Source organism: Pteropus medius, unplaced genomic scaffold, assembly GCF_902729225.1.
Source record: "Pteropus medius unplaced genomic scaffold, Ma_sr-lr_union100, whole genome shotgun sequence".
Lineage (NCBI taxonomy): Eukaryota > Metazoa > Chordata > Mammalia > Chiroptera > Pteropodidae > Pteropus > Pteropus medius.
Window position 1 is genome coordinate 2734192 of NW_024350923.1, and position 20291 is coordinate 2754482.

Sequence of the window (20291 nt, forward strand, 5' to 3'; positions counted from 1 at the left end):
GAAGAAAGTATTGCGTTCCGGCGGGCCCCTCCAAGTTTTATTTTTATCCGAGGAAAGTGCCCCTTGGATTTATTTTTTTTGAGAGTGGCCAAGGTTTCATACTTGGGAGGAGACTCCCAGCAGCCCCCACCTTAAAGAAAGGTCTCCAGACTCCGCGCCTCTGTGGCCGTGGCCTTGCAGGGGACAGCCGCTGCTGGGAATGGAGGCAGGCCTGGCCTCCCCGCCCCTGCCCCTGCACCCGCCCGCTGGCTACTCCTGCTGTCATTCGGTCCGCCTCCTCCGAGGAGTCTGCCCTGCTTTCTGCAGGCCCGCCGGGCCCCTGGTGCAGGCGCAGCTTCTCTCCAGGCTCCCTAATGTTGCCAGCAGCCCCCACTTCTGGAATGCCTGGAGTTCTGCCACAGGCCCCACCAGAGTCCCTCATCTCATTTAATCCGGCAGCCTGGCCCTCGCTTTGTAGAAGGGGGTGGGGGCTTCAAGGCCAAGGAGTGGGAGTGGGGTCCACGCCTCGCACTCCTGGCAGGACTCTCTCTCTACTGCCTCCCTGAGGAAGGGGCCATGACTTTGATCTCTCCTCCCAGGACTAGCAGGGGCTGGGCACACAGTAGGGGCGAGGCACACAGTAGGGGCTGGGCACACAGTAGGGGCTCTTCAGGACAGGTTTTAATCCTTCTCTCCTGCTGTGAAGAGGGTGAAGCCACACCAGGTTAAGTCTCCAGGGGCCACACGTGGGAATCATCTCCCTTTCCTCTGCCTCTGGACATCCCGTCGTTCTTCAAGCCAAATGCCACCTCCTCCAGGAAGCTGCCCTGGATTTCCCCTCACCCAAGCACTCAGGCCCAAGAACCTGCCTGTATGTCAACTACAGTGCCTCCCTCGCGCCACCTCGTTCCACAGCGGTCCATACAGCTGGCATTCAGCAACTGCTTGTTGAGTGCCCACTGATGCCCACTGATGCACATTCAGGGCCTACAGGGGCGGTTATAATATCCTCAGCATGACATGGTGCCTAAGGTGGATGCTGGGGTCAAGATGGGCTGGGGGAGATGGGATGAGGTGTGGTCCCAGCTCGGGCATTTCCCAGCCCTGTGACCTCAGGGGGTGGGGGCTCCCCAGGCACCCGAAGCCTCTGTCTTCTCCCCTGAGCTCCATTGTGTGAAACTGCGGCTCAGCTCTCAGCAAGGGGTGGGGGGGGAGTGCTGGGCGGTGGTGGCTGCTATTACCACCGCTGTCATCTCGTCATTGTCGTGACCTCCCCTTCCCCCCTCCCCGCCATTTAGGCTCAAGTTTGTGAATTTCTTGAACTTGGAGAGGTGCAGGAAGGTTTCTCAGTCCTTGGGCTGGCCTTGCCAACAGGCGCTGAGTGGCCCTAAAGGACGCTTTGTCTGCACCTTGGACAGTGAGAGAGCAGGTTTGGAGAAGTGCGCTAGGCTGGCCAAGTCCCCGCCGGAAACGGCCAACCACAGTCTGTGCCGTGCCAGGGAGAGTTCGCTCCTGAAAGTACACGCGTGCACACGCACGCACATGCACACACACGCACGCACACGCAGAGGATTGTGCAATGTCGTTCTCTGATCCTTGTTGGTAAACGACGTCGTGGAACTCTACCGTCATCTTTTAAAATTTATTTTCAAGTGGCAACAGAGTCTCGCAGGAATCTACAAGGTATAATCTGTGAAAAAGAGTAAGTATATAATTCCTCAATTCTGGGTGCATTCCCCAAGGTTTGGGAAGTAACACTTGACTTCTGACCCTGAGCAGGCTCTGGGGCTCTGTGCCTGAGCCCTTTTTGGGGTTACGGGGTGGGAGACAGTCTCTTGGGCATGGTAGCTCCCTACTTCCTCCCGTTTCCGTGATTGATGCCTTAGCCAGATGTTTGAGACATCTGCTTGCCTGTGAAGCGACACTCTCTTGGCCACATGTCCCTAGACTTCCGTGCTTTGCCCCTCTCCCTGCACTTTGCTTCCTCTGGCCCCTCCCCCCGTCTTCCCAGGTGGACAGTGTGGAAATGCTTCAACAAGCAGAGGGGACATGCAGGGTGGCCTCTGCATAGAGCAGGTGAAAGGACGGGCCGGTGAGGCTCGATTCTGTCCCCAGGCCACTGGGCCCGGGGTTCTTGGGGATTGAGATCTCGGGGATGAACAAAAGGTCGTAAAAACAACATTCCCCAAAAATCAAAGAGGGGGAACGGGATTCTTCCGTGTTGAGATATTTCCCAAGTCGAAGACTTTAAAGTGTTCCTTGCGTCCTGGTGGCGATTTTGGCTGTCTCGCATGGGCCACCAGACAGAGCTGGGATTCTGTCTCTACTCCGAGTCTCTAACGGCTTGTAAACAGGCCCCGTAGATAAACTGCTGCCTTAAGACTGTTTCCTTTTTGACTCAACAATTCTCATCACTAAAAACCCAAAGGGACAGATTTTACCAGAGGGATTAATCCCCGGCTCGTGAATTAGTAAAAACCAGTCTCATTGGTCTAAATGGTACCTTTTTGAAGGGAAGTTCTGGGCTCCACATCTAGCCCTGTTCTGCCACCTGGTCCCCCTTTCATGTCATTGTGATGTCACCCATCGTCAAGCACTTATGTTTTGGCTGACATTTTAATACTCACCAGGAGTACAGACACAGGGTGACGAGGGACACAAGAGATGACTGAGCAAGCGTGGCCACCCTTGTTCGAGGCTCAGAAGGGGCGCCTTCCCAATAGTGTTTTATTTTCAACATCTGTTTCATGTCCTAGGCCTCCCGCAAAAGAGAACACCTTGCTCTCTGCCTAGTGACACGTCGGTGCCCTCACCGTGCCATCGGCGGCTTAGTGAAAAGGCGATCAAATTGAGCTTGGCGAAGCGTGGCAGGACCAGGCCCTCCGACTCACCTGGCTCTGGCGGCCTGGGGTCAAGGGTTACCCCAGCAGTGGTCTCTCTTCCTGTAGTGACCTTGGGGACATCCCGCCCTCCACACTGTTGACAGCAGGTGTCCGGGGGGCTGACCTGTGGTCTCCAGTAGGAGAGCCAGTAGCAATTCCCCCTCTCCGTGCGACGACCCGAAAATGTGTCCAGACATTGTCACATGTCCCCTGGGGACAATGGCCTGCGCTCTCAGGGAAGAGCTGGGGGGCTGATCTTATCGCCCCGTTTTTCTCGGATGAGAATGCCGAGGCCTAGAGAGCTGACACGCTTGGCTTAAGGCCATAGTCTGAGCATGGTAGCTTTGGCCGTAAACCTGGGTCTCTTGAACCCCGCTCCCCCAAAGCAGGGCTCGTTCCGTGCCTCTCTCTCTCTCTCACACACGGAATCGCGAAGCACACAGCTGCCCCGGGGCTGTCCGCGGGGGTTGGAGGGTGTGGTAGGGGGCACAGCCCTGTCCCCCAGTTCTGGCCGCCCCTGTACAGGGCAGCTCTCTCCCCAGTGCAGGTGCTATGCTCAGGGGCGCTGAACAAATGCTATTGACTCAGCGGCTCCCCGGGCGGGGAGCAGCGTGGAGCTCATGACTCAGGGCGGCCGTGAGCGCCAACAGCCGCCCGCCCGGCTCCCGCGCTGGCTCTGCACCCTGAGCATCTCCGGCGGGCAATGCACGTCGGAAAGAAATGAGCCCCAAACGGGTATGTGACCTCACGTGCTAAAAGGGACTCGGAGCGTCATCACGCCCGGGGAATTTATAACCGAGGGGGCGGGCGGGCGGGCGACGGGACCACCGTTTCCTTCCGTCGCATGATGTCAGAGTCCGGGCAGAGGCCTGTGAGCGGCAGCTGGCCCGGGACACTCTGTGGGCATGGAAACCGCCGGCCCGGCCTCCTGGAACGCAGCCAACACACGAAGCCCCGTCTGGGGGGCTGTTTCCTCCCCCGACAGAAGCCACGGGTGTCATTTCCATCCCAAGGTTTTTGTGTGTTTTCTTAACCCGACGCCCGCCTTCTGAGCTTTCCTGAGAATTCTACAAACGCGCCCGCCCGGGGCAGGTTACACCCGCCGGCTCGGCCACTGCCATCTCCTCCCGGAAGCCTTCCTGGTCCGGTCCGGTTGCATCACTCGGGTCTGCTGTGCGGCCTCGCTCCTGGCCCCGGCCGGGCTCCTTCCTGCCCCCCGCCCCCCGTCCTGCCCTGGCACACCGCGCGCTTCCCTGCTGCCGTTCATTTTTTTGACATCGGCGATCCGGTGCCTGCCCCGGCCGCACGGGGCTAAACGTGCCACAACTACTAACTCGGGTTCTTATGATGATTACTACCATCTGCAAGTGGCCTCGCACAGATGGCCCCCCACCCTGGAGGTGGGCGGGGTCCCTTCTTTGGAGGTATGGGGAGAAGTCCAGACTGTGTCTCAAACAGCTTCCTCCTCCCCAGTGACCCTTTGAGAATCACAGCATCAATCCCCAGGGGGTGGAGGTCTTGCTTAAGAAACCCCACCAGCCCAGGGGATGGGGGTGGGGGACGGGGACAGCCTCCCTGCGGCAGGACAAGGCTGAGCCAGCGTCTGGACCACCCTGCCCGGCGGAGCATGGAAAGTCTGTGTCACGGCCGACTGACTCCACGTTTCTCGAAAGGAAAGCCTTGTCTTCTGGTTTAATTCTTCTAGGCGCTTGGAAGCATGAAAGAACTCGGAGTTGCCGGCTCTGAGCCTCAGCAGTTGCTGTTCATCCGGGCCCCCCAGAGAACAAAGGACTTCTATGTCTGCCCTCTGGGCTTAGCCACCCCACAGGGGCAGGGCCTCCCTGAGGGGGTGTGCTGTCTCCCCAGGCCCAGGAGCCTCTGGCAGATCAGGACCAGCCCTCGGGCAGGAGGCCCCTTGAGGCCCCAGGCTCGGAGCCAGGATGGCGCCTGGGGCCCTGCCCTGTTGAGACTGTGCACACAGATGAAGTGGCTCTCACCACACGGCTCCTGGCCCCGCGTCCCTCACATGTGTTGGCGGCGGGGCATGCGTGCACCATACCTGCATTACTGTTCCCCTGGGATCCGGGACCGAGAGCAGCCCTCGATTCCCTAAACGTCCATTTCCAAGGAGGCTGGAGACTCTGAGTCCCGGGCACTGGCTGCAGCTGTGTCTTGCTTGAGGGGACCCTATTACATCAGTGTGGCCTCATGCAACTTCCCCAGAGACTGAGCGAAGCCAGTGCTCCCGGGACAGACAACGAGCCTTAGGCATCTTCACGGGAAGAGCCTGCCGCTTTCCTGTGAAACTCCGAAACTGGGGTAGAACTTCTTCTGGGGGTTGGGGGGGCCGTGAACGGCCTTTGTCTGGAAGCTTCGGCATTCACTCGGGCCCTGTGTGCATGTGACCCGGGGCCGGCTTCTCTCTCGTGTCAGGGCTTCTGCTGGGTCTAGGGTCTCTGTCCTGCAGGCGAGCTGCTGGGCTGCAAGCTTCTCTCGGGGGGGTCACTGAGTCCTGTGTTCCCAGGGCCTGGCCGCTGGGCACCGAGCCTGAAGCAATGGCCCAAGTTTTGCGGGACATGTGAAGGAGCCCGTGAACCGGGGCCCTCACCAGCAAGTCAGCGCATCTTCCCGACCCAGTGCTGAGGTCAGAACCTCGAGCCCCTGCCGGGTTCTGCGCCTCAGTCGTCACCCTCCCGAGGGGACATTCAGTGTCCTCACGGAGGGACCTCCCAGCACAGCGTGTCCAATAGAAACATGCCGTGACCACACGGGTGATCAGAGCTATTCCGGCAGCCACATCGCAGAGTGATCAGGCGAAATTATAAACCATTTTACGTGGCTTACTATTCTAAAATATTATCTTTCCAACGTGTACTCGATATAAAAATTATTAATGAGGTCTTTTTCGTTCTCTTCCGTCTGCTGAGTATTTGAAATCCGGTGTGTCTTTCACACTCATGGCCCACCCCAGTTCAGACGAGCCACATCTCAAGGTCTCAAAAGCCACATGCGGCCAGGGACAACAGACGGGCCGGCCTAGCCACGGAGCCCTTTGTTAACAACACTGGAGGAAAACCAACCAGATGGCTTTTATTTTCTGCTTTATGTTTTTGTATTTTCTAAGATTTCTACAATGAATGCAGCAGATGAGTTTTACCGTCAGGAAAAGGGTGACTATTATTGAAAACACTGCCATAGCGTGTACCCTGCAGGCTTGCATAGGACTGTTTTTTTTATCATTTAAGGAAAAATGGCCCCAAGTTATCGGACTTTTATCTGTACGGCACCAATTTAGAGAAAACCACCTTTGCCTACGGGCCAGTCGGATGCACGTCCCTAAACTATTTTGACAGAGCAGTCTCCAGCTACCACCGTATCTGATGGCACAGCTGGTCACACAAGCTCTCTGGGCAGGAGGGGAGCGAGCTCCCTATTTGGAGACCAGAAGAAGGCCATTTGGACCCCCTGAGGGTCGTGGCTGTGTTAGGAGTTCGCCACTGTCTGCGTCACCATGCTGCACCTGGGAACCGAAGCTGTGGGGGGCAAGCTGTCTGGGAGGACATGCCAAGTGCATGGGGTGGGGTGTCTGGCCGAGCTTTGTCCCCGAGGACTCCTGGACACGGCGGTCAGGCCGACGCTCCAGCAGGTGGACACCCGAGGAGACTTCTTAAGCGAGTTGGGTGGGGTTCATTCATTCACTCACCCACGATGTGTTTACTCATTCATTAACTCGTTCATTTACTTATTCACTTGCTTACCCATCATTTGTTCATTAACCCATTAATTCACTCATTCACTCACTCACGCATTCACTGGCTCATGCGTTCATTCACTTATTGCTCATTCATTCGCTCACGCGTTAGTTTGCTCGGCCACGCGCTCATTCACGGACTCACCCTCTTACGCCCTCTGCCCACCCTCGGACCCCTCCCCAGCTTAGCTTTTCCCCATTTACTGCCGCCTCTGTCTGGTGCGTAATTCGCTTTATTATCTCGTCTGTAGTCTGCCCCCCACCCCACCCCACTTCGCTCCAGACCATTTTGTCATGATTTGATGGCTCCAGATTTTCAAGCCTGAAAATGACACCAGAAGCGGGAAAAGGGCACAGAATTGGGCCAGTTGTTCAACACATTTGGGTTCCTGCGCGATTTAAGAAGTAAACTCTTCGGAGGCGGGGACGGCGTGAGGGGGAGGGGTCTGTCTTTGCAGAATGCATTCGTAGCCGACAGTGAGTCGGCTCGGCCCTTCCAATCCCTTTGCTAATGCAGACAAAACCCAAAGGCCCGCGTCCTGCAGACTAAGGACACACGCACACTCGTCCCTGGGGTTAAAAATGGACCCGAAGTGTGACGGGCTCCTTCCTGCACGCATAATCAGTGGTCCCGAAATCCATCCAGAAGCTAACCTAGGGACACAGCTCCTCACCGCCCAGAGCAGCTGAGATTTCTATTCCTACAGATCTGCGGGGCCGTGGGCCACCCCTCCTGGTGCCGGCCACTGCCCAGAGCTGCCCCGTGTCTCCATCCCCGCTTCCTATGCAGGAACCAGCACGTCTAGAGTCAGCCTTTCTAGAAAACCAAATGTCTGCTTTCTCCCCCGCCCCTCCCCACTCTATGCAGCAGGAAGGCGGGAGGCGGAGCGACTTGTTTTTTATTCCAGATTTGATTCTGGCGCCGTCACCTTGAGTTTCTTGGCCACTGCTCCTCCTCCCCCCTCCCTCCCCAGCGGCCACCGACCCCTGACTCTGACTCTGCAGTGCAACGAAGTCTCAGGCCCCTCCTCTGTCTGCAGAACTCATGAGGCCCACCCTAGCCTTCCTCGGGGAGGACGTGGGTGCCCCGATTTTCGAAAGGGAAGCAAAGGTGAAAAGGAACAGATGGCGTGAAGTGGGGTCGGGCCTCGCGTGAGCAGAGTCACCGAAACGGGTCGGGGAGGCAAAGCTGGCAGAGGCCGGACGGTCTCCTATCACCCGGAGTAAGAACTGTCCCGTTTTCAGCTGATGGGGCCTCTGGAGAAAGTTCTGGGGGCCGCGGGGTCCCGTTTGACCAGCCCTCGCCAGGCCCCCTCTAACTCGTGGGGAGGGGGCAGGGCTGGGTGCTCCAGGCAGGAGGGTGTCTGCCCCCTCTGCCTGGCAATCGGCAGGTGGACTAAGGCCTGACTATGCGTGGCCACTGAGCCGTGAGCCACCGGCGGCAACAGGAAGGCAGACCTGGCTGCACAGGGTGCACAGTCGCCTGGGAAGGGGAGAAAATTGGCAGGCTACATTACGTGGAAGGTTACGGTAGGTTCCAGAAGGTTCTCCCGAGGGAGTGGCTTCTCAGCTGAACCCTGAAGGGTCGCCAGGAGCCAGGACGAAGAAGGGGAGGGATGGCTGCTCCGGCGAGGGGGAAGGCCTGGAGCGGAGGGTGCCTGTGGCCTGGAAGGGGGGAGGTGTGGGGGCGGCCGGAGGGCGGGGAGACACGAGGGGAGCAGCCGGGAAGGGGCCTCATGCACCCATCGGAGCTGCCCACGGACTCCGTGCTCACAGGTGCAGGGGGCAGCGCGGAAGGAACACTCAGACACCTGGGCCAGCGGCTCCCACACCTGGCCTCTCAGCCATTCATTTGTTCACGCGACGGACATTCATTCCTTTGTTCACTGAACACTTCTGAGTGCCCGGCACAGCGCAGGTGCCGCAGACGCGAAGCGAACACAGCAGACAAGTCCCCGTCCCTGGAAGCCTACCTCCCGGCGGGGCAGGTGAACCGAACGTCGGAGCGAGGTGACTGCTGTGGGGCAGGAGCACAGGACGGGAGGCTGTCAGGCACGGAGCTGGGCAGGACGGGTGGGCCCGGGACGCGCGTTTCAGCCAAGGCCCCCGAGAACCTGATGTAGCACAAACCCTGACAACGTGCAAGGCCTCCGGTAGTGACGGCTGACCCCACGAGACCCTAACCCCTATGACAGAGACCTCGCTGCCTCGGGCGGGGGGCAGTCGATTGCCCCTGGGGCGGCTCTGCGCGCCTCAAAGGGAACCCGGTCTACAAGACGGGCCTTGCTCCTGCGCTCACACAGAATTACTCCTTCGGAACAAAAACAGAAGATTGAGAGTCAGCCTCTGGCTCTGACCTCCAAGACCAGCCTCCCGCTCCATCCCTCCCTCCTGTTCTCCCGTGACGGCTCCGAACATCTATACTGCAATCCTTAACTTTTCCTTGACGTAGAGAACAAATATCCCAGGAAAAGGCAAACTATTCGTCTAATTTATGCTAAGATGTAAATGACTTTCTTTTCCCGAATACCGATAGGTGGACAGCATCAGGCCCACAGCCGTCTGGAGACGGGGTAAGTGGGGAGAGGGGAAGAACTCCCACAGCTGAGGGCAAGAGAAGAAGGAAGAGGTTTGGGGGGAAGGCAGGGGACAAGGAGCACCTTCACTCCATGGTCTAGGCTGGACCGATGTAGCCCTTCACTGCCCACCGCCTTGACTTTGGAGGCCAGCGCAGCCAGGGAAGGGGTCGGCATCTGTCTGATCCCTGGCGGGCAATTTTAAAACTCCCCTCAGTCTAGGGCGTCCATCTGCAAAATCTCTCCAGAGCGAAAATAGGACCAAGTACAAAGGCGAAAATGGTTCACAGCAGCAGCCACGTGGGGCTGAGAAGCCAGTTTCTCAGATAAGCATCTGGCCTTCGGAGAATTTCTTTTTCATCCGAGAGGCTGAGGCCAGAGGACCTCGGTGGGGGCAGGGCAGGCGGCAGGACTGAAAGAGACACGTGGGGCTGGCCCTGTCCCGCAGATGCGGCTGGGGGCGAGAGTGCAGAGGCCAAGAGGTCACTCGCGCCAGCTCCGCATAGGCTGTGAGCCCCCCGCCCCCCGGATCGACCCAGATCACGGGCTGGGCCTCTGCCCGTCCATATGCCCAGGACGCCCTGGCATTTCCGTGTCCTTCCCTCAACGAGCCCTCACGGGATCCCCTCAGCCAGACCCACCGCAAAGCCACCCGTGCGCGTCCACGGGTCCCACTTCCACAGTGGGAGACAGAGAAGAGGAATCGGGGAAGGGAAGGGACCGAGGGAAACAAAGGCAGCGAGAGTCCCCAAGGAGCTGGATCTCTGGGAAGAGAGTCCCCCGGGGCCGATTCTCGACCCTCCATGTCGTATCACTGGTGCTGGCCTGATTTTCATTCATCAGAATTTGATAGGCAATGATACACGGGTCGTTCTCCAGAGAACAACGAGGTTCTGTGGGCCGGGCAGGAGGCGGGTGGGGGAGGCGTGGCCCCATACAATCTGTTTGTAGGCATCCCTCTCTCCTCTCTCTCTCTCTCTCTCTGTCTGTCTCTCTCTTTCTCTCTCTCTCTCTCTCTCTCTCTCTCTCAGGACGCTGGGGAAGGCTGGGTTTCCCACTTGCATTAACATACATTTAGTCTTACCTCTGAGAAAGGCAGAAATCTCTTAGCCAGAACTGGAGCTCTTGCTGCAAGGCCACTGGCCGCAGACCACGGGAGGGTCTGGGCCCCAGGAGCTGGGATCAGCTTTCCTAGTGTGCCCCCTGCCACGCCCCTCTCTGCCCCCTCCCACCCTTCCCTTGACAGAGCAAAAGGCTCCTTCTTCTGACCCTGTCCCTCTATTTGGGGTCCATTGCACCTCGTTTATTAAACAAAAAAGCCACTTCTTTAGTCTCCAAATGCCCTCGGCTGCATTCCGCGTGGCCCATTCCTCAAGACTCCTCCCACGAAGTCCGCGAGGTACACGGCACAGGTGTCGTTAGGCCCACTTTGCAGATGAGGATACCGAGCGAGGCCCTGACAGGTCCAGCGGCTTACTCGAGGCCATGCAGTTGGAAGCAGCAGAAGTAAGGGCTGTCCCCTAACAACTAGACCCGCCAGAGCGAGCTTTTCGTCTGCTGGGCATCTGAAGTTCCACCTCTCACAGCCACGCCCCCTCGGGCATCGAGTGTCTGCAAGAGGCATGATGGGGACCCCGCTCCAGCCACAACAGAGGGGCGACTGTGCAGGGTGCTCCTTCTGCCAAGAACAACTATAGACGTCGGGTAAAAACAGAAACAGAAAAGGCTGGGTGTGGGAAGGACAAGGCAGACAGCCCTCGAGGGCCGAGATCCCAGAGCGAAGCGGGCTAACTGCAGGGAAGTGAGCTTTGCTCAGCTGACGTCGGCCGTCTCTAGCAGCTGGGGATGCCAGCGCTGGAGTTCAGGGCGCGCCAAGGAGTGGATGGGGGATCCTGGTAAACTCTCCAGCTTTCAGTGGAGAACCCTGAAAAGCTAGCTTCCGGACAGAGACTAGCCATCCCCCCAATCCTGAAGTCTACCCTCGAATCATCTTCAACCCTGATAGAAGCAAGCCGCCCCGTCCATATCCTGCCTGCTGAAGAAAGCAAAATCTCTCTTTGGAAGAAGCGCGCATCATCCAGAATCACCCCGTTTTTCACGCACACTATCCAAGAGTCAAAATCACCGCTGGCGCCAGGAAGCAGGGTCAAACCTTTCAAAATCGAGTAAAACAAACAGATAAAAAACAAACAAATCACAACAGAAACAGACCAACAGCAGATATATCCATTTGTTGAAGAAGATAAATGGAAAGTTGGAGACTTTCACCAGAGAGCCGGAACCTCCGAACAGAAGCGAATGGAAATCCTAAAGCCCAAACCAAAATTTCAAAAGATGGGTAGAACAGCGGATACGAGCACGTGGAAGAGATCAGTAAACGGGAAGACGGTTTAGCAGAAAATACGCGATTTGAGGCAGAGAGAGAACAAAAGGCATCAGACACAAAAGAGCGAGGGACAGGTCCGCGTTTGGGGGAGCGTGCCTAACGTGCGGTGGGCGCTCCAGAGAAAGGCAAGAGAGAGAGAGGGGTCAGAAGCAATATTTGAAGAGAGTTTCATCGAGAGTGTCGCACAACGGCGAAACACACCGGGCTGTGTTTGATTATGGGCGTGAGGAGCTCGAGGGGACACGTATCAGGACAGCTACACGTGGGCACAGCACGGCGAAACTGATGAAAACTGGCGAAAAGGAAAAAGAATCTTAAAAGTGGCTGGGGCCGGGGGAGGGGAGGGAGACACTATCGTCAAAAGAACAGTAACGAGGCTAATGGCTGACATTTCCGCGGAGACAATGGAAGCCGAAGACAATAGAACAGCCTATGTAAATTGCCGAAAGTGTCGGCTGACTTAGGATTCTACACCTAGAGAAAATATACCTCAAAATGAAAGCTACGTGGGCAAATCCAAATGAATATTGATTGTTTAGAATGGCAATAATAATGCCTCATGGCAATTAAAATAGAAACGGAATTAACATGTGACCAAAGGGAAGAGGGCTCAATAAAGTGAAAGGCATTTAAGGTTTCGGCATTGTCCAAAAGTGGTAAAAACACATACTCTAAAAAGCCAGGGATGCATTTGATAATTTCTAGTTTAACCACTGGGAGAACAATAAAGGAATGTATAACTAATCGGACAATAGAAGAGAAATTGAATTTAAAAAAATTCGATTAAAGAAAAAGAAGTCAAAATATCCCAAAAACCGACGAGACGAAGAGAAACAAGGAGTAAGGTGGTGGGTGTAAACCCAGGTATATAAACATAGTCATATTAAATATAGATTGGCCAACTACTCCAATTAAGTGACAAAGTTATCAGACTAGAAGTTTTAAAATTAACTCTACACTATCGATAGAAGACACACTTTAATATAAAGACTCGAGATAGTGACAGGGTGGAGGTTGGAAGAAATACATACCACACCAACACAATCGAGAGAAAGCTGGTGTCGATATGCTGATATCGAATAAGGTGGATTTCGGTGTAAGAAGTTTTCCCAGAGATCAAAAGGGATGTTTTATAATGGTCCATCAAGTCAACAGAAGGACATAAGAATTCTAAATTATAGTTACCTCAAAAAAGAAAAAAACAAAAACAGAACTAAAATAAGAACTACATCCTCCATCACAGTCGCGTATTTTAAATGTTAAAATTCAACAGAAGTCTTTTAGTCAATGGTACAATTGCAGGAAAAAACGAAACTTCAATTACAGAATACAGATTTTTTTCAAGCGCATGCAAACCGTTTACCCCAGGGACCGTGTCGCACCACAAAACAAGTTTCCACGTGTTTCAAAAGACTAAACTCTGATGACAGGGGAAACACATAAGGATCAATAACAAAAAAGACGAGCGTAAACATTCCCAAATATTGTGAAATTAGGTGTAAGTCTTCTAAATCATCTATAGATCAAAGAAGAAATCATAATGAGAATTTGCAGATATTTTGAACTGGACATGATAAAGATCTCTCATACCATATTATATTATTTACTACGGAAAAACCTGTGCTTGAAGATAATTGCAGAGCCTCAGATGCACAAAATCAAAAAGGAGAAAGGCTGAAAATCAATGATTTAAGTGCTCAAATCGAAAAGCAAGGAAAAAACCAGCAAATCGAACCCAAAGTAGAAAGAAGCGAATAATAAAGAGTGGGTGTCTGTGATTTAGAAAACACAACGTGTCATAAGAAATGAACAGAACGAAAAGCTAATTCTTTGAAAAGACTCGCGATAGTGACAAACTTCCACTGAGACCCAGGCCTACCCCTACAAGAGTCGGCATGTGCCTTACACCTAATATTTAAGTTATGCGTCAAGCCAACAAAGTATAAGACATTTTCTATCCTCCTACTTTGAAAAGCATACCTTCACACAACAGACAAGGTAAGGTTCAAATCCAGAGGTCGTAAACTTTTTGCAGATCTGTGCCAACAGACGGGGTGATGGGGACATGGTGCCTGCCCCCCGTTGCCACCCTGCCTCGTCTCGTACCATGGGAAGCCCGTGCAATCCTGCTCGGACAATGACCGTACAGACGGCTGCCCCTCTGCTACCCACCGGGGCCTGCACGGCACGCCCGAGTTCTCTGCCTCTGAGGGTGGCCCAGGGAGGAGGCCGTGTGGGCTCTGCAGGTGGGCCGGGGGCGTTTGAGGATCTTTGGAGCCGGAGTGGCCAAGCGTGGTCTCGGAAGTTAGCGGTGTCATATGTGCATGGATAGGTACAAGGACAAACACAGCAAAGCAGAGAGTCCAGTGACAGACCTACGCGTGTACTATTATTCGATTAATTGCAAAGTGTCCCCTGGGAGATGGGATTGCCTTGCCCATATGCAGTGGCATCAGCAACGGTGTGGACAGCCACGGGGAGAAAGGCCTCCTACCTCACGCCATACTCAGAGCCAATTCCAGACACGGAAATTGAAACAGCAAAGCTTCTCGAAGATACCGCGGGAGACTATGTTTGTGACCTCGAGAGGGACAAACATCTCCTAAACAGGACACAGAAAACAGTGACCGTAAAGGAAAAGATTCTTACGGGGGCCTCTGTTAAAGTTTAGAGCGTCTCTTGCTCCAAAGACATCACTAAGTCAGTGCAAAGGTGAGTCATGGAGAACATGTTTGCAATACACATACGTCTAATGACTTGTACCTAAGATAAAAGACACACACGCACACACACGCACACACACGCACTCACCTCTCACAAAGGAATAAAAAAGACAAACAGCCCAATTAAAGAGAGATTTGCACAAGCGCTTCCCCCAGAGAGGCTCTCCCCAGGACCCGTGTGCGTGCGGCAGGGAGCCCACCACCAGCGCTCGGACAGATGCAGATGGAAACCTCCGTGAGAGTCCACTGCGCCCTCCCCAGACCGGCTCAGAGCGAAGCACAAGGAACCCGAACGCCACAGGCCTCACGACCCCGTGTGGCAGGACGGTGTGGGGTTCCCGGACACCTCACAGGCTGCTGGTGTAAGTTCCGATTGGTGCAACCACTTGGGGAAACTGGCAGTGACCACGGAAGCCGAATGTCCCTGTGCCCAACGACCTCGCAATTCTGCTCCGAGGCGGGAACCCTCCGCCATCGGGAAGGCGTGCGGGCGTCCCCCGGAGCCGAGGCCGAGGGTGTTCTTGGCGGCCTTGTGTGTCACGCCCCCGACTTGAGACGACAAATCCCCACTGGCAGGAGAACCGGGTGCCTTTACAGCATGGGACACTCCAGAGCGGGGACGGTGAACCGCTGCTGGATTCGATGGCGTGGGCGAATCTCGCAGACGTAACACTGAGCAAACGCCACGTTCCGCTGCGTTCCGCGGCAGGTGAACTGAAGGCACCGTGACAGCTGGGGGCGGGGCCTGGAGGCTTCGCGAAAGGGCTCTGGGGCGGCTGATGATATTCTTAGCCTGCTCTGGGTGGCATTTGCCAGGTGCGCCCACTTTGTACGAATCCATCAACCGTGAACTCGGGGTCTGTGGAATTTTATAACAACTTTACATCCATGGAACATGTTTCCCCCGAGAAAAACACGGGCAGAAGACAGCGGCGGGTTCCAGAAGCTCAAAGGAGTTCAGGTAACGCTGGCGTCCGTCACCAGCCATGGACGATGCCTTCTCTGTCCTAAGAACTTCCAAAGACGTCCCCTCCCTTAGCTTCCCCCACCTGTGCTAGTGTCCCCACTCGGACGAGGAGTCTGAGGTCAGAGACGCGAAGGAACTCGCCCAAGGTCACACAGCTAGCGATGGAGAGGCAGGACGCAAACTCAGGGCTTCCGCCTTCGAAACCCCCTTGAGCGGAGCCGGACCCGTGAGCCTCAGGCATGTGTCAGTTTAAGCACAAACCACCTGTGAGGCGCCCACTTAATGCTTCCTAAAAAGAAAGGTGGGTCCTGCCTGGGGGACTCTGAGGCCATCGGGAGAGAAGACCCGGGCCACACGATGGGGCAGCGGTGCCCAAGCAAGGTGCAGACGTGGGCACCAGGGCGCCCTGCATGGGCCGAGGTCACCAGAGAAAGAGGAGAAGCACCGGGGGTGTGGAGAGTCAGAGAAGGCTCTGGAAGGAGGAGGCGGGGGACTGGGCTCGGGCTGACTAGGGGCCAGAGGAAGGGGGCACCGTGTGAGGGACCAGCAGGAGCCACGTGGAGTAACGGGGTGGCTGGCAGCTGCGCTGGGAGCTGCCCCATGGTGGGGAGGAGCCAGGCCCCGCCTCCCGAGGCCCGAGCTTCCCAGCATTCTTTGTCAACGGTCATGCAATCGAGACCTCACCTGTCACAGGTACAGAAAGAGCCGTGTTATCACAGCTGCTGGGGATTTGGGGATTAGGCCAGCTTTGTCATGATGTAACTTGCACCCAAGCGGGATATTGGTTTCCACATTAAGGGACCGGGGCCAGGAGGTAAATCAAGTGATTTTCCCAGAATGCCGTCTGTCTTCTGCAGGGATAGAGGACCTACCCGTGAAGCAGTCCAAGGGCCGTACCTGTTGCTTGAAACACAGACCGAAGACTAGGCGGGCATATTGCTCACTCACTCACTCATTCATTCATTCATTCATTCATTCACTCCCTCACTTGCCAGAATAGTTATCTGGATCGCTGCCTTTTAGCCCTTGTCTAGTGAGGCAAAGTCAAGGCTAATATTTATAAAAATCCACCCCCAGCGCCCATAACAGTGCCTGGAACATAGGTGCTCAAAGCACCCCCGAATGAATGAACCGACTACCACTTGTGCAGTACCAACCACGTGACGGGCATTGCGCTTTATACCCATTGTTTTGGTCACCTTTGAGAAAATCGTTAGGCAGGGACTCTCATCCCCATTTGACGGATGTGGAGACTGAGCCCCAGAGAAGCAAAATGACCCAGGACAGCCGCAGCCCCCGCTGGCGACACGGGAGCAGTGGGGGGCACAGGAGGTCCCTGACCCTATTTCGTGCCAGGTCATGGCTTACTCTGCTGAGCTGGGCTTTTGGCACTTGCCGGACCTCCCCGGCGTCACGGCCAACTCCCAGCGTAAGCCGCCAGCGATCGATCGAGCGAAGGCCGGCACCGGGGCTGATTGTGGTAAAAAAAAAAAAAGTCTTGATTCAGGAAGAAAATACATCCTGCTCGTCCGGGAAGCATATGCCCAGGAGCTCACAGGACACACATCCAACCCCGAAGAAACAAGGCCTAGCCCTGGACATTCAGGAAGAACCTGTTTGCGCCGGCAAACACAGAATCCTGTCCGTCCACTTTCTGGGGTGGCCACGAGGCCCTCAGGTATATCGTTTCCTGCCGAGCAGGAACCAACTGCCAATTTGGAGGTCCGCAGCATGCACTAAAGTGCACTTAGCGGCCCAAAAGGTAATGGGGTGCCCACCTCTGAGAGAGAGGGAAGGGGAGGTGACAGAGGGAGAAAGGGAGGGAGAGGCTGGGAGGGAGGAGGGATGGAGACAGGGTGAGGGAGGGAGGGAGGGAGAGAGAGAAATGGAAACCAAGGACAAAGTTTATTTCAGATCTTGCGTTTCCTGACATGCGGTCTCACATCTAATCAATAAACCACACCCCGCTCGCTGCCTAACCTCAAAAAGTTGATTAAACACAAGCAGAGATGACTTCTATGGCCATTTTTGAAGTAAGATGGGAGAGAAAAAGAATATAAACTCATCTTTCAAAAATATCCTGCACGAACCTTAAACTTTGTTCAACCTCAGAAGAAGCTAAAACATCTAATAAATTGATAGAGTTTAGAGAAACTGGATAGATTATTAAATAGAAAAATGTTTACTATGTTTCAAAAATTCAGATCCACCAGTTCATCCATTGGGTAAATGTTTAGCTAAAAGTTCAAGGGCAAAGTTAAACAGTTGAAATAAAATGGAATTAAGCCTTAATATTTTGTTTTACTTTGCGTACAGATGGAAGACAAAAATAATATCTCATAAAACGGAAAGTTTCTATTTTCACCAAAATATTTGGAAAAGTGATTTTATTCTTAATGCGGATACCCAGGTTCAATGTGACTTTGGCAAGGGACCTTTCAGTAGAATCCTGTGGGCTGGAGTATATCTGGAAACTGGCTTTGGTTATTATTTAAAACATCCATTGCACACAGATACGATTTGTTTCAAAAAGTGTCAGACTAGCCAGAAACTGCCAGTAAAAGCAGCTGCTTGTAAAATCCCCGGGCCTCAGGGGGAAATTCCATCCTCCCCAATTCAGCCAACTTTATCTCAGGTAAAGAGGCAGGTCCTGTGTCTTTACACGTAGGGCACAGATCTGGTCCAGCCCTTCATGTCTGAGTCTTTCCTGGGTCTTTTTTATGATGCCGATTTTAGACGTACTCATCACAATGATTTTAAAGAGTGTCATCGGGAATGCCGAATGACCAAAAAGATCGTCATAATTCAAACGACTGTACAGGAAAGTTTGTCTTTTGTGCGTGTTTTCCGTTGAGAAGAATGACTTCAGGGACCCAAAAAGCAAACAGAAGTTATTCTTCCTTGAGTCTTCCCTTGGTCTTTTTCTCCGCTTCCCCCCTAACTGCAGAAAAAGAGTCCTTTGCTCTTTTCCTGTCTTCTGCGTCCCCTGTAGGGTCTTGCTGGGCCTCGCACGTTAGCTTCCTGTCTCTCTGATCCTTCAAAGGTTCGCATATGTTTGATGTGCTTCACCCTATTGTGGCCATTCTTCTTATTTTCCCATAGAAGTCAAAGTTTTAAAGACTAGTTTTAGCTTTTCAGGAAAACTGAGGAGGTCGTACGGACAGAGGTCCCATCTCCCCGGCTCCAGATTTTCCCTATTCCTAACAGCTGACAAGAGTATGGGACATTTGTTACGATGAGCAGGTATTGACACGTTGTTACTAGAGTCGATACTTCATTCGGATTTTTAGTTTTTGCTTCATGTCCTTTTTCCATTTCAGGATCCCACCCAGGACATAACATCATCTCTCTCTCTTTTTTTGATGTTCGGCTCATCTCTGGCCGAGAGGAGCCCCTGTGCGTGGACTTTCCAACCCATCCCGTGAGCGGTAGGCGCCAAACCAGCTGCTCCAGGCTTCCGCACCCTGGGACCTGGGATCTGCCATTTCTCACGGCATCCCAGGTCATCTCGGTTCCCTTAAATCGCCACATTCCCGGAAAAGCTGGAAATAGCAACGAGCCATGTTGTGTTGACATCGTCCAGATGTCCGATCTGCTTTTGTGATATTCTTGGCCCGTTCTCGCCCAGGTGAGTCCCGCTACGTTCTCTGGGATACGGATGTCCCCGAGCCATACGCATGGTGTCCTGGATGGATGTCGGGTGACAGCCAGTTCTCGTGTGCCACCCCTACACTCTGTGAGCTGACACTTGAATAAATAAAAAGAAACTCCGTAAACTGCTCGCAGGGGACCGCTTGTGCTTCCCCGTCATTTATAGGGGCAGAAGGTGGGCATGGCGGGCTGGGCGAGCCCGGGGTGTTCCCGGCTGAATCCGATGGCGGCCCCCCTTCTTCTCACGGTTACCCACCGGCGCTTTCTCGTGCATCAGAGCCTCTCTGCTCCTCCCTGCGTGGCAGCTTTCGTGTGCACTGTGGCCAGACTCACTCGAAGAGCGGGTCTCGGCAATCCGGGGGCTGACGGCCCTGGCCCCTCCTGTCTCTGGTTTCCAATGGCGTCATCTAAGCGGACATCACATATCGCAGACAAAAAAAGACTCGAGGGCCTTCCTTTCTCCGAAGGCCAGTCCCCCGATGCGGGAAAACCTCACGTCTTGCCTCCGTATCTGTCCAGATGTCCGTGTCACCCGCGTGGAGCCTCCCTGCCCGCCGCAGCCCGTGGTCTCCTGGCCCCGCGGTTTTGCTGCCCTGGGGTGGAGGGCTTTTTCTGGAACGCCCGTTCTTCGCAGGGCCGGGCGTGGAGGGGAGCGGTCCCCCGGGGCGTGAACATCCCTCCTGGTCACATCCCTCTTCCACGATGTGGAAACCCAGCCCCCTGCGTGAGTCACTCCCACGTCCCAGGCGGGCCCGTCGGCAGCTTCGTCAGTGGACTGGCGGGCTGACCACCTGCCCAGCGGCCCGGCCTCGCCCGTTCACTGATTCTTCTGCTGCCGTTCGTCGGTGTCTCGATCGAGACATTTTCGAGCCCAGCTGCGGGCTGCGGGCTGCGGGCTGCGGGCTGCGGGCTGCGGACTGACTACCTTCGGCCGCGCCCTTCTGATCTGCTTTCCTCCTACGGGAACGTGGCTCCTTCGCATCCAGCGCGTTTCAGAAACTCTGCTTTCAGAGCGTGTTTGGGGCGAACCGACACGGACGAGGGAGGGAAGGTCAGTTCCCACGTGTTGGATTCTGTCTTCTTCATTTTGGGAAAAAAGAAAAAAGAAAATTAACTTTGGATAATTTCAAACGGATGGAGAAGCCGCGAGGACGGTGGCCGGGACGGCCGTGTGCTGCCCCACGCGCCGGCGCCGCCTTGGCCCGTCCGCACTGTCCCTCCATCTCCACCTGCGCCCGTCTGTCTCCATCTGTTTATCTGCAAGTCGTTTCTTTCCTGAACCATCTGGAGGTAAGTTGGAAACGCCATACTTCCGCGTGTCGTGCCTTTGAGAGTGAAGACGTCGTCTGACACAGCCACGGCGCAGTGACCCGAGG

The 20291-nt window shown here is 54.8% G+C and overlaps 1 protein-coding gene across 1 annotated transcript in view; it reads right to left on the bottom strand.

Annotated features, from left to right (window-relative positions):
* ANO1 (anoctamin 1) overlaps positions 1-20291 on the bottom strand; it is a 146795-nt gene that overhangs the window by 77737 nt on the left and 48767 nt on the right.